The sequence below is a fragment of the Phyllobates terribilis genome, unplaced genomic scaffold (genome assembly GCF_046119375.1).
Source record: "Phyllobates terribilis strain yellow unplaced genomic scaffold, ASM4611937v1 Scaffold_3__8_contigs__length_932513732, whole genome shotgun sequence".
Classification (NCBI taxonomy): Eukaryota; Metazoa; Chordata; class Amphibia; order Anura; family Dendrobatidae; genus Phyllobates; species Phyllobates terribilis.
The window spans coordinates 245,056,751-245,070,335 of NW_027362763.1; positions in this window are offsets into that span (position 1 = coordinate 245,056,751).

Sequence of the window (13,585 nt, forward strand, 5' to 3'; positions counted from 1 at the left end):
TACCATTCCTGGGCTATATTATCTCCAAGACTGGTCTGCGGATGGATCCCGAGAAGGTCTCTGCCATCTTAAAGTGACCCCGACCGGAGGAGTTGAAGGCGATTCAGCGATTCCTGGGCTTCGCAAATTATTACCATCTCTTCATTCCTCATTTCTCCTCCCGGACTGCTCCCATCTCCTCGCTCACCCGTATAGGAGCAAATCCCAGGGAATGGACTTCCGAAGTGGAGGAGGCCTTAGTCTCCCTAAAATAAGCCTTCTCCTCCGCTCCTGTGCTACACCGTCCGGATTGCAACAAGCAGTTCTTCCTGGAGGTTGATGCATCCTCCTCCGGAGCCGGAGCGGTGCTCACCCAGAAATCCTCGTCCGGGAGAATGGTAACCTGCGGCTTCTTCTCCAAGCTCTTCTCCTTGTCCGAGAGCAACTACTCCATAGGAGATTATGAGCTGCTGGCCATCAAATTAGCGCTGGAGGAGTGGCGCTACTTGCTGGAGGGGGCTCTGCACCCAGTGGTCATCTAAACTGACCACAAAAATCTCGCTTATTTACAAAATGCCCAAAGACTAAATCCGCGCCAGGCCAGGTGGTCTCTATTCTTTGCCCGATTCTGCTTCACTCTGCAATACCGCCTGGTGGACAAGAACATTAAGGCAGATGCTCTATCCCACTCATTCCTGTCTTCCGACCAAGAGGAGGAGCCTCTACATATCATTGACCCCTCCAAAGTAATAACTGTGGCTCCGTTTGACCTGTCTCACCTTTCACCCGGTAAGACCTTTGTAGTGGTTCCGGATCGAAAGAAGGTTCTTCTCTGGGGTCATTCATCCAAACTTGCCGGTCATGCTGGCCAGAGGAAGACCTTTCTGCTCATCGCTCGACATTATTGGTGGCCTTCCCTGCACAAGGATGTTGTGGACTTTGTCGCTGCTTGTTACTCTTGTGCCCGTAACAAGGTTCCCAGGCACTTTCCATCCGGCCATCTCCTTCCTCTTCCCGTGCCTTCCGCTCCATGGCAACATATTGCAATGGACTTCATTACGAATCTCCCTGTTTCTGCCTGTTTTACTGTCATTTGGTTGGCGCCGACCGCTTTTCTAAAATGGCCCACTTCATCCCTCTTCCTGGTCTTCCGTTTGCATCTATGCTGGCTTTGGACTTCATCCGTCACATCTTTCGTCTTCATGGTCTACCTCTCCACATTGCCCCTGATCGCGGAGTTTAGTTCACTTCGTGCTTTTGGAGAGCTACGTGCAAGCTGCTGGATGTCTCCTTGGATTTCTCCTCTGCTTATCATCCTCAATCCAATGGACAAGTGGAACGTATCAACCAGGTCCTTACCAGCTTTCTTTGGCACTTTGTTAACACTCACCATAACGATTGGGATGAGCTCCTACCCTGGGTCGAGTTCTCCTATAACAACCATGAGAGCGAGTTTTCTTCTAAATCCCCGTTCTTTGTGGTCTACGGTCAACACCTCCAGATTCCATTTCCCGTCTCCTCTTCAGTGGACAATCCTGCCACGGAGTCTCTTGTCAGCGAATTTTCGGCTATTTGGGAAGACACTAGATCTGCACTTCTTCAGTCCTCCGAGTGGATGAAGAGACATGCTGATAAGAGACGTCTGGATCCGCCTCAATTCCGTCCAGGAGACAAGGTCTGGCTTTCCTCCAAATATGTTCATCTCAAGATACCTTCCTATAAGTTGGGTCCGCGGTTCATCGGTCCGTTCGAGGTTCTGAACCAAATCAATCCCGTAGCTTACAAGCCGAAACTCACAGTCACCTTACGGATTCCCAACTCCTTTCATGTATCCCTCCTCAAACCTGTTGTCCTTAATTCTTTCTCTGACGATCCAGGTGCCACTCCAGCTCCAGACTCCGCTTAGGACGTCTTTGAGGTAGTAAACATTTTGGTCACCAAGAGGGTAAGAGGAAAGACTTTCTTTCTTGTGGATTGGAAGGGGTTTGGTCCTGAGGAGAGGTCTTGGAAACCCAGGGAGAACATTCATGCCCCTCATCGTCTTAAGAAATTTCTTGCGGGCCTAAAGAAGAGGGAGCATAAAGGGGGGGTACTGTAGCATCGAAGTCTCTGCCTCCTGCCGGGCCGAGATGTCGTTCCCCTCACCGCCGCGGGCCAGGTCCGGCGTCTTCCCGCTCCTCTGCTGCTGTGGAGCGCTCCGCGCACAGCTTCCCGGGTACTGTGCTTAGGGCGCGTGCTCCCTCCCTCTTAAAGGGGCCTTGGGCACCATCCTATAGAGCCCCTGGCCAATGGCCGGAGGACTTCCCCTATATAAGGCACCAAAATGGAGGTGCCTGTGCAAGGTTGTTGTACCGTGTGCTAACACTTGCTCCAGCCCTCAGGTCCCGCTACCTGTCAGTCCTGCCCGCCAGTCTGTCTGTCAGTTCAGCCGTCAGCCTGTCTAACAGTTCTGTCCTCCAGTCTGTCTACAGCCGTGCCCGCCAGCCTGCTTACCCGGAGCACCTGTCTGTTACCTGTCGTGTCCGCCAGCCAGACTACCCGGAGCACCTGCCTGTTACCTGTCATGCCTGCCAGCCAGCCTACCCGGAGCACCTGCCTGTTACCTGTCGTGCCCTTCAGCCAGCCAACCGGGAGCACACATCTGGCTATCTGCCTTCCTGCCATGCTCATCCGCTGTACCAGTCAGTTCCTGTCATCTGACCAGTGGAAGTCACCAGCTCTCACACAAGGTCGGTCCCAGAGTGGCACCTGGTCCACCTGCCCTGTCCCTCCCTGGTTTACGGAGTCGACTAAGCCGCCGTGTGACCTTGGTCGGGCCAAGTAGGCACTTAGTCACGCCCCTCTGGTCCCTCTTTGCACCGAAGCACAGAGGTTCCACCACCCGGAACGATAACACTATGTAGGGATGAAAAGGGGAAAAAAAAGAAAAAGAAAGGGAAAAGGGAGAAAAAGGGAGAAGAAAGATTTTTTGATACCTGATAGAATGCTAGTTGACCTGAAAGACACAAAGTATTTCCATATCAAATAAGAAATAGACAACATTTTTTCAATGTAATCAGAAATTATAACGAGTTTCCCCAACTTATTTGAGACTGCACGGGCATTTAATCAAATAGATTACAAAAGAAGAATCACAAGTGAAAAATCCCTTAACCCCTTTACCCCCGAAGGTGGTTTGCATGTTAATAACCAGGCCAATTTATATAATTCTGACCACTGTCACTTCATGAGGTAATAACTCTGGAATGCTTCAATGGATCCCACTGATTCTGAGACTGTTTTTTTTGTGACATATTGTACTTCATGATATGATTTGTGAAAAAATCTGAAATTTGGCAAAAATTTTGAAAATTTTGCAATTTTCAAAATTTGAATTTTCATGCCCTTAAATCAGAGAGATATGTCACACAAAATAGTTAATAAGAAGCATTTCCCACATGTCTACTTTACATCAGCACAATTTTAGAACCAAAATTTTTTATGCTAGGAAGTTATAAGGGTTAAAAGTTGACCAGGGATTTCTCATTTTTCAAACAAAATTTACAAAACCATTTTATTAGGGACCACATTACATTTGAAGTGACTTTGAGGGGCCTTTATGACAGAAAATACCCAAAAGTGACACCATTCTAAAAACTTCACCCCTCAAGGTGCTCAAAACCACATTCAAGAAGTTTATTAACCCTTCAGGTTCTTCACAAGAATTTTTGGAATATGAAAGAAAAAAATGAACATTTAACTTTTTTCACAAAAATGTTAGACCCAAATTTTTTTCATTTTCGCAACGGTAGCAGGAAAAAATGGATAACAAAATTTGTTGTGCAATTTCTCCTGAGCATGCTGATACCCCAAATGTGGGGGAAAACCACTGTTTGGGCGCACGTCAGGGTTCAGAAGGGAAGGAGGGCCATTTGACTTTTTGAATGTAAAATTTGCTTGAATAATTAGCGGACTCCATGTCTATGCAGTGTTATATGGGGACCAGTATCCTGTATGGAGCATTATATGAGGACCAGTATCCTGTATGGAGCATTATATAGGGACCAGTATCCTGTATGGAGCATTATAAGGGGGTCAGTATCCTGTATGGAGCATTATATGGTGCCCATAATACTGTATGGAGGACTATACTGTCCGGTCGCACTGTGCGCTGTGAGGATTCGCCGGTTTCTGAGCTATTGTAGAATTTACAATAGATATCGCTCGTGTAATGGGGCATTATAAGGGGGGAACAGCCTGCATGGGGGCCAATATTCTGTATGGAGCGTTATATGGGGGTCAGTATTCTGTATGGAGCGTTATATGGGGGACAGTATTCTGTATGGAGCATTATATGGGGGCCAGTATTCTGTATGCAGTGTTATATGGGGACCAGTATCCTTTATGGAGCATTATATGGTGCCCACATCTGTATGGAGGACTATACTGTCCGGTCTGCACTGTGCGCTGTTAGGATTCGCCGGTTTCTGAGCTATTGTAGAATTTACAATAGATATCGCTCATGTAATGTAAGAAGTGAAATCTTTGGCATTGTACTATATATATATATATATACATTTCTCTGTGGTATCTGTGCATCATGAATCATGGTATGTGTTAAAGGGGCCACTGAGACGCTTTCACCCAGGGCCCACAAAAAACTGGAGCCGGCCCTGGGGGTAAGCATAACAAGTTTTATTTTTTTTAAATACAATTAATTAACTAGGAGTGGGGGGAATCAGAGATGCACGGGGGGATGAGAGATGCATGGGGGGGGCCCTTCATGCCCCCTATGAAGGGCAGGGGGGGCCCCCCAAAAGTTCTTGCACAGGGGCCCACTACAGTCTGTGTCCGCCCCTGGGGGCACGCGTACCTCCCCTTGCTCGACTTCGATCGCAGCATTTCGGGGGTTAATGTGCCAGGAGCGGTACACATAGTACCATGTGTCAGCTGTGAGAATCAGCTGACACTCGGCGGCTGTCGCCCCGCACAGCTTCTGTGCGAGCACAATCACATTGTGCGTAATACTACGTACCTGGTCCAATATGCCCAGGGCACAGGGATGTACTATTACTGACAATGTCAGTAAGGGGTTAATAGGGAACTTCCTGCCAGATCTGGGGTGAGTAAAGAAATCTCCTCTCATGATGTTACGCTATGTCGCCAAAAACTATTCTGTGTCAGTAGTTAGCCTTGAGCCAACGTCGGCTCTGCATACCTCTAGCAACTTCAATCCACCAAAAACATATCATCCCATGGAAACATATATCTTCCTGGTTAAAAGGGACATAGCTACCAAATTACAACAGATCCATTGGGGGAATCTAATCTATTTTATCAAATGCCCATGGGGTCTTGGATATGTTGGAGATACTACCCAGCATATCTGAGACCCCATATCACAGCATAAGTCAACAATCAGGTGCAAAAAACTATGTTACCCATTTCATTCTATTTTGTCTCAACAGGATACAATGTGTCTCAACTATGCTAGCAAGTGTTAGAGTCTATACCCTTGACCAGGCGGGGAGGGAATAGAGTCCTTAGATTAAAAGAGAGAGAAGCATTTTGGATTTATAAGTTACAAATGCTTGAACCCTATGGCCTTAGCAGGGAATATGAATTATTCTACTAAAAGATTTCTCTCGGTTACTTTGTACGTTGTGTCACTCTTTATAATTTCTGATTAGATTGAAAAAATGCTGTATATTTCTTATTTGATATGGAAATACTTTGTGTATTTCAGGTCAACTATCTTTCCATCAGGTATCAAACAATCTTTCTTCTCCCTGTTCTCCCCTTTTCCTCTTCTTTTTTTTCCTCTTTTCATCCCTACATAGTTCTTTATGGGTTTACCTTTTCTTTTTTATTTCTTTTATTCCTTTTTATTTATTTTTTATTTTTATTTTTGTCTGTTATTATTCCTCTATTATTTTCTGTTCTTTATGTTTTTTATTTTCACCTTTTTTCATCTATTTATTTTTATTTTAAATTATTTACTTTCACATTTTTCGGATTTTATTCTATTTCATGTCTTAGTTATTCCCTTATTTTATATTATTTTATTTTATTCTATGTTATATTATTTTGCATTGCCTTTATTTCATCTTCTTCTTACATACTCATTTACCAATTCATTATATTCATTGATCTTTCCATATTCACTATTTGCAGATATATTACATCATCATATCCTATTACATTCATCATATTCTATTACATTCATCATATTCTATTACATTCCACCATTTCCATCCATACCACACATACTTCATTATATTTCGGTTACTCAACATATCCCTTGTCTTTAGTAAAGCCACGCATTCATTCCATTCACATCTCTGGTCCTGTTTACATCTGAGACACGCCGGGCGGACAATGCACAGTATAGTCCAATGCATGCGCTACTTCTCATTCAGGCTTTTCTGTACAGTTTGGCTGAATGTTTTTTGCACATGCGCACTAACTCACATGCAATACGTCACCGCACAGCTGATCTCTCTTACCACTGCCTACTTCCTCTATTTAAATCGGGCCTACGGCACTCCGGACACACACCGCCATGCGACCCCACGCTATGCCTGCACGCGTGGTCATATTCTGATAGAGGTAACAATTTCTCCTTTTTCCCTTATTTTATGGCTGATAATTCCTGCTCTTATATTGACACCTTTTGCCTATGACTTCACAGATTTCTCACAGATGAATTTACCTGACAGGTAATTTACCCCTGCCTTTGGCGAGATAGGTTGCTTCTATGGCTCTCTATATATATTGATGGACATGGATCTGGTCTGTTCCTTTATATGTTGCTGGTCAATATACAATCTTTTACTTGCTATCTCATATTCTACTATAAATCATTATATGTTACTTTTCTGATACCTGTGGTCTGGCTGACCAGTAATGCCTATGTCTATATCTGCCTTCTTTTCATAGTGTAATACGCTACATATGTTTATTTACCATATATTATGGAACAATTTTTTCATTATTTTTCTTCTCTGTCTAGTGAATATACACTTGAGAATGGAATACTGCTATGCTAAACTGACTCCTTGATTATTAACTGTTATGTCGATTTACATGTTATTACCTACCAGACATGATTCTATGATTTCCGATGTGATATTATGAGACTCCTTTTTGTTTTGACATTCTTACTTTGTATATATTCTTTATTTTATATTTGTATAGATAACCTTGATAAAGGCGGGTCGGCCAAAATGTTGATGGTTATACATTTGTCTCCTGACCCATTTACTGGAATAAACCCTTTTATCAGCATAAAGACTTTATGTACTAAAGTTTTTCTTCTTTGATTTGTGGGGGTTTTAGTCTGATTCGTCAATTACGACTTTAAGTCACTATATTTGGCGCAACTTCACCCCAATCACTCCATGGTGTATTTTTGAGTACACCAAAATTTTGCCGCAATTCTGTGTCCTTTGGCACCAGCATGGGACATGGTGCAAAAACAGTTCAGGACAGGGAGAAAGCCCAGTTCTTTACTTTATACTAAATTCTTGAAATTTTTATGAATTTGGTGCCAAAACCGTCAACTAATACTACAACATAAAAAGGAAAGTGACTTAAAAAAAATGCAAATGATGAATCGCAGCTAGAGATGAGCTAACCCGAACTGCTGAACTCTGAATAGGGACTTCTCCCAGAAGTCCGTTAAGTGTGCGGAGTTCTGGGCGAACCAGAGAGAGAGAAAGAGAGTTTGGCAGCCCACTAGCACTTACTACGACCATTTTACAACACCAAAGTTCGGGTTCCCATTGACTTCAATGGGTTTCGGGTTCTGTTTAAAGTTTGGGTAGAGTTCTGGTACTCGACCGAACTTTGGACTAAAGTTTGGTCGAACTTCCACGGGTCCGCTCATCCCTCATCGTGGCCATTGCTGTTCCAAAATGTTTTATGCCCAGCATAAACTTTTAACTAATTGATTATTAATATGATTCATGAATTATTGTAACTTTGTGCATACCCAGCAACATAAAAATGTGGAAGGAACATTTTAGGGAAAATAAACTCACATAAATATCTCATATTTTCATATTACTATAATTGTTAATGAAATATAAATTACATTGTATTAATTGCTGAATAGGATTTTATTACAGAAAAATACCTTCAAAAGAGGAAAATGAGTGCTAGAATTCAGTTTTCCTGGATGTGTCTGTACAGGGGTAGAGTGTGGATTAACAATATAGTCCTTGTCAGTTTCTATAATCAGATGTAAATAAGACCGAGCCTAGTGAGAGTTTATTTAGATTTGACGCTCATTAGGTGGCTGACTGCACAGTCTTTGAATAAACAGTCAGTAAGAACGCCGAGAGTCAGATAATACAAAAACAGCCTCCCAGATCATGCACCGCACAATATTTCTACAGTATAGCAGAACACTGGAGTTCTTTTATACAGATGTTAGAGAAGCAAGTATACAGCAGACCCTCAATTATATTCCTACATTTAGGTTGAAAATAGAGGTGTTTAATCAAAGATGGCAAATGACCAAGTTCTTTAACTTGCTGCCAACTGTTAAAGGGTCCTTCTTTTGGCACATAAAACTTGTAGATGACAGTTAAATTCTACAAATTACCTATAAAGAATTAACAGCTATTAGTTAAGTAAAGGTCAAACAAATGTAAAACTTCCGCACTCCTTGTACAAGTAAGCTGCAATTATCATACTAATCATCTTCTCTGATAATGAGACTTTTGTGGGTTTCCTATTTGATAAAGTGATATCATATCATTAGTATGATAAAGGGGTTTTATCTCTGAGACCTCCACCACTTTTGAGAATTTATGGGCACTGTAACTCTATCACTGTTTTCTTTGTAATGGTTTGACCCAATCAGCCAATGTGCTGCCACCAGGGTTGTCAACTTTACTTTTTATTTTTTCTGGACAGCTTATCAAAAAATCACAGACATACAGTATTTTTTATGGACAGATTGGAAAACTATAATAAATTTTTGTGATTATAAGTGATCCATGTCTACAGGCCAAAATTCTGAGAAGACATTAGATGCATTCACGGTAAATTTAAAAATGAGAATAATTACAGTCAAAATAATTGTATAAGCTTCTTCAGCTTTAAAAACATCACAGATTCCTTTATTTTATTTTCATGGATCTTGCCCTCTTTTACATTCCATCCTGGATTTTCTGGATGTTTGGCAACCCTGGCTTCTATCTGAAGCACAACTGGTTGTAATTCCCTGCAGAACCAGGTAGCCAGAGTGGTTGCTGTGAAGAGAAAACTAAGAAAGTCCTCTAAGCCAGCTCCACGGCTTTCTCATGATGGTGGGGGTCCCAGCAATATGCCTCACTTTACAAGTTGGGAAAACCCTGGTTAATACATGCACTTGAAGATATCATGAACTTTCAATCTTTCTTTGATGATTAAGACGCCTGTACATAAGTAAACCAACAAAAGATCAACATGTATAATTAAATCCAGCCAAGCAGTTGATATGTACATTTTGCTAATTCATCCATGGTTAACGTTAAATCCTTAAACACACTGCATTAACATATGATGGTTTGGAGCTAGCATCAAGTCTCTTGTGCATTTGAGCCTTTCAACTTCAATAGCTCTATGTTTTGCCTAAGGAATCATTTTACTGTACTTTTCTATCTGTCATAACTCAATAAATCAGATTTCTAGTTTTGTGCTACTGGTTATGAGAAAGGCAAAACTCACTGTATCTGTTAGATTTTGATACTATGTTTAAGCCTGTAATTAGCTAGTAATACAAATTATTATTTTATCAGTAGATTCACATAATTTCAACTTGATCCACCAGCAATTTAATTACAACATGGAAGCACAGGTTGGTTTAATTTAATTTTAACCAATGTGAAAGCTTCTTTCCTCGAAAAGCTGAGCAGTGTCAAAGTTACTTCTCTTATTGGACCAACTTGCCCTTTTAGACAAATCATCAAATCACGGCTATCTCGTGTAAAAGTTTGATGTCTCGAACCAGCACTCCGCTGCCTCCAATCGTCAGAACGATTACGCAATTGACTGACGATTGATGAACTAGGCCACGGCTGCTTTAGCTACTAGGCCGGTTATTGTGTGCCTTGTACTATATATAAAATATATGTACTATATATACAATATATCCTATATTGTAATATATACGCATACAATTCCAGTGCATGGAATATTTGTATATACTTTCTTACAATCACTGCCAAGCTCTACAATAACCCAAGTAAAACTAGCTGCCACCACCAATCATTTATTACAGGCCAATTAGGCACCCATTACTGGTAACATGGGGCTTCAGGAGGCTTCAGGGATGAGATTTATAGAGCAAGAGGAAAGAAGCTATTACATTTTATATGTTCATTCCAAAAAGTAGGCAGTATTTATAAAAAAATATACAAAAGATATTACTCAGCTCAGGCCACATATCTTTAGTCAGATCTGCAGGATTGCCTTGGGTGCCATGCTTTCTTGGTAAATATCATAAAAACTTGCAGTAATTAAAAAAAGCCCATATCTCTGGAACTGTATGGTGGATTAAAATAAATACAAGGAACAAAATAAGAATAAAAACTGGGTCTTTTTGATATGATGGCAGGTCCTCTATGGCATAACTAAAGTTTGACCAGTCAAAAAGCAAGATTTAAATGAAAGAAATAGAATAAAGAAAAATCCGTATACACATTCATATCTTTCTCTGTTTAAAAGTCCTTGCAGCTTCAAAGTTACAACTGATTTTCATGTTGATTGTAAACAAAGGCAATTACCATCCATTAACAGTCCACGAGAGGTCACACAAGATATCACATTAGCATTAAAGTATAGAAAGTGGTTACTTTTTATAAAATCTTTGGGACAATTGAAAATCTAATTACGATGCATGGACATCAGTGTAGAGGGGACAGGAATGCTCCTCTAAACTCTGCCACTGCTCATTTAATAGCCCGAAGATTGCATGATGTCATTTGTGCTAAATAGTAACTGAACTTTATACCTTAAATTCAGATGATTGAGCAATGCTTTTTCTCCTCCTTTCCCCCTTCCACTGTGGGATAGCAAAAGGCAAGGGCATTCTCAGTCAATCACAAGCATTTGCTAACATTATAACATGCCGTCTTCTTCAATATTCATTATTTCCAGTTAGATGGCTGTAGTGTTACTGAACAAATGGACAAAGCAGGGAGATTACTGTGAGTTCCTCTGCCACTGTCAGATTCATATTATGAGGGTCAATGAATATGGATGGTGTGCTCCAAATAAAGTTCGCTACAAGAGTTCAAATGATATTTTTAGTTCTGGCACGTAACAAATACAAGGCACAGATGAACTGGTTCAGTAGAAATTGAATGAACTGCTCCACATTTGAATCATAAAGCTGCAAAAGGTTTCATAAAACATGTACGTTCTAATTCCAATTGTTATATAATATAAAAAAGCGAACACATTTTCAAGTTATTTTACAACCCTCATACCAAAAAAGTTGCGTAAAGTGTAAAGAAAATAAGAATGCAATGATTTGGGAATCTCTTACAGCCATAATTTATTAACAATAGAACATAGAACAGATCAGAAGCTGAATGCTGGACATTTTTCCTTTTCATTTGAAAAAAAAAAACTCTTAGAAATTGATGGCAGCAACACATCTCAAAAAAGTTGGAAAAGGTTAACAAAAGGCAGAAAAAGTAAGTGACGCTAATGAAAAATAGCTAGAAGGTCCAATTTCAGCACATTCTGTGTATAAAAAGCTCAGGTTAGAGCAACAGAGACTCTCAGAAGCAAAGATAGTCAGAGGTTCACTAGTCTCGAAAAAAATGTGTCTAAAAATTTTGGAATAATATCAGAAAAATGTAGCTCAATGTAAAATTGCAGAGACTTTAAATATCCCATCATCTATAGTACATAATAATTCCCTGTCAAATCCAATTGGAGTACCAATTGGATAAGACGCACCTAGGTTTTAGAGGAGGAAAATAGAAAAAAAAATGTAAGCAGAAAATGTGGCCATGATGCCCTGTTAAGGGGGAGGGGGTCTGCTGCTGACACTGTTATAGGGGTAATATCCCCCAATTCTGTTAATATCTACCATCCTAGTATATATGGCCCCCTCCTTCCTGTTATACGTGGCCCTCATCCCCATCCTGATATGCATGGCACCCTAATCCCCATCCTGGTATGCATGGAACGCCAATACACCATCCTGGTATGCATGGCCCCCTCATCCCTCTTCCTGGTATGTATGGCAACCTTCATCCTTTTATGTATGGCCCCCCTCACACCCATCCTGGTATGTATGGCACCTTCATCCCTCTTCCTGGTATATATGGCACTCTTCATCCCTGTATGTAAGGCCCCCATCATCCCTGTATGTATAGCCCTGCTCATCCTTCATCCCTGTATGTATGGCCCCCTTCATACCTGTATGTATGGCCCTCTTCATCCCTGTATGAATGGCCTCCTTCATCCCTGTATGTGTGGCCCCCCTCATGCTTCATCCCTGTATGGATGGCCCCCCTCATGCCTCATCCCTGTATGGATGGCCCCCCTCATGCCTCATCCCTGTATGGATGGCCCCCCTAATGCCTCATCTCTGTATGGATGGCCCCCCTCATCCTTGTATGCATGGCCCCCCTCATCCTTGTATGCATGGCCCCCCTCATCCTTGTATGCATGGCCCCCTTCATCCCTGTATGTATGGCCCCCCCTGACCCCTGTCACGCAGCACAAAAAAAAATACTTTCATACAGTACAGACCAAAAGTTTGGACACACCTTCTCATTTAAAGATTTTTACTGTATTTTCATGACTTGGAAAATTGTACATTCACACTGAAGGCATCAAAACTATGAATTAACACATGTGGAATTATATACTTAACAAAAAAGTGTGAAACAACTGAAAATATGTCTTATATTCTAGGTTCTTCAAAGTAGCCACCTTTTGCTTTGATGACTGCTTTGCACACTCTTGGCATTCTCTTGATGAGCTTCAAGAGGTAGTCACCGAAAATGGTTTTCACTTCACAGGTGAGCCCTGTCAGGTTTAATAAGTGGGATTTCTTGCCTTATAAATGGGGTTAGGACCATCAGTTGTGTTGTGCAGAAGTCTGGTGGATACACAGCTGATAGTCCTACTGAATAGACTGTTAGAATTTGTATTATGGCAAGAAAAAGCAGCGGTGGGAACCAGGCATGTAGAGTCCATCCGTTCAACTTTTCTGCGTCGCACAAAGACACGGTGGTTGGAACCAAAGATCTCAAATTTGGACTCATCAGACCAAAGCACAGATTTCCACTGGTCTAATGTCCATTCCTTGTGTTCTTTAGCCAAAACAAGTCTCTTCTGCTTGTTGCCTGTCCTTAGCAGTGGTTTTCTAGCAGCTATTTTACCATGAAGGCCTGCTGCACAAAGTCTCCTCTTAACAGTTCTTTAAGAGATGTGTCTGCTGCTAGAACTCTGTGTGGCATTGACCTGGTCTCTATCCTGAGCTGCTGTTAACCTGCGATTTCAGAGTCTGGTGACTCAGATACGTAAATTTATCCTCAGAAGCACAGGTGATTCTTGGTCTTCTTTCCTGGGGCGGTCCTCATGTGAGCCAGTTTCTTTGTAGCACTTGATGGTT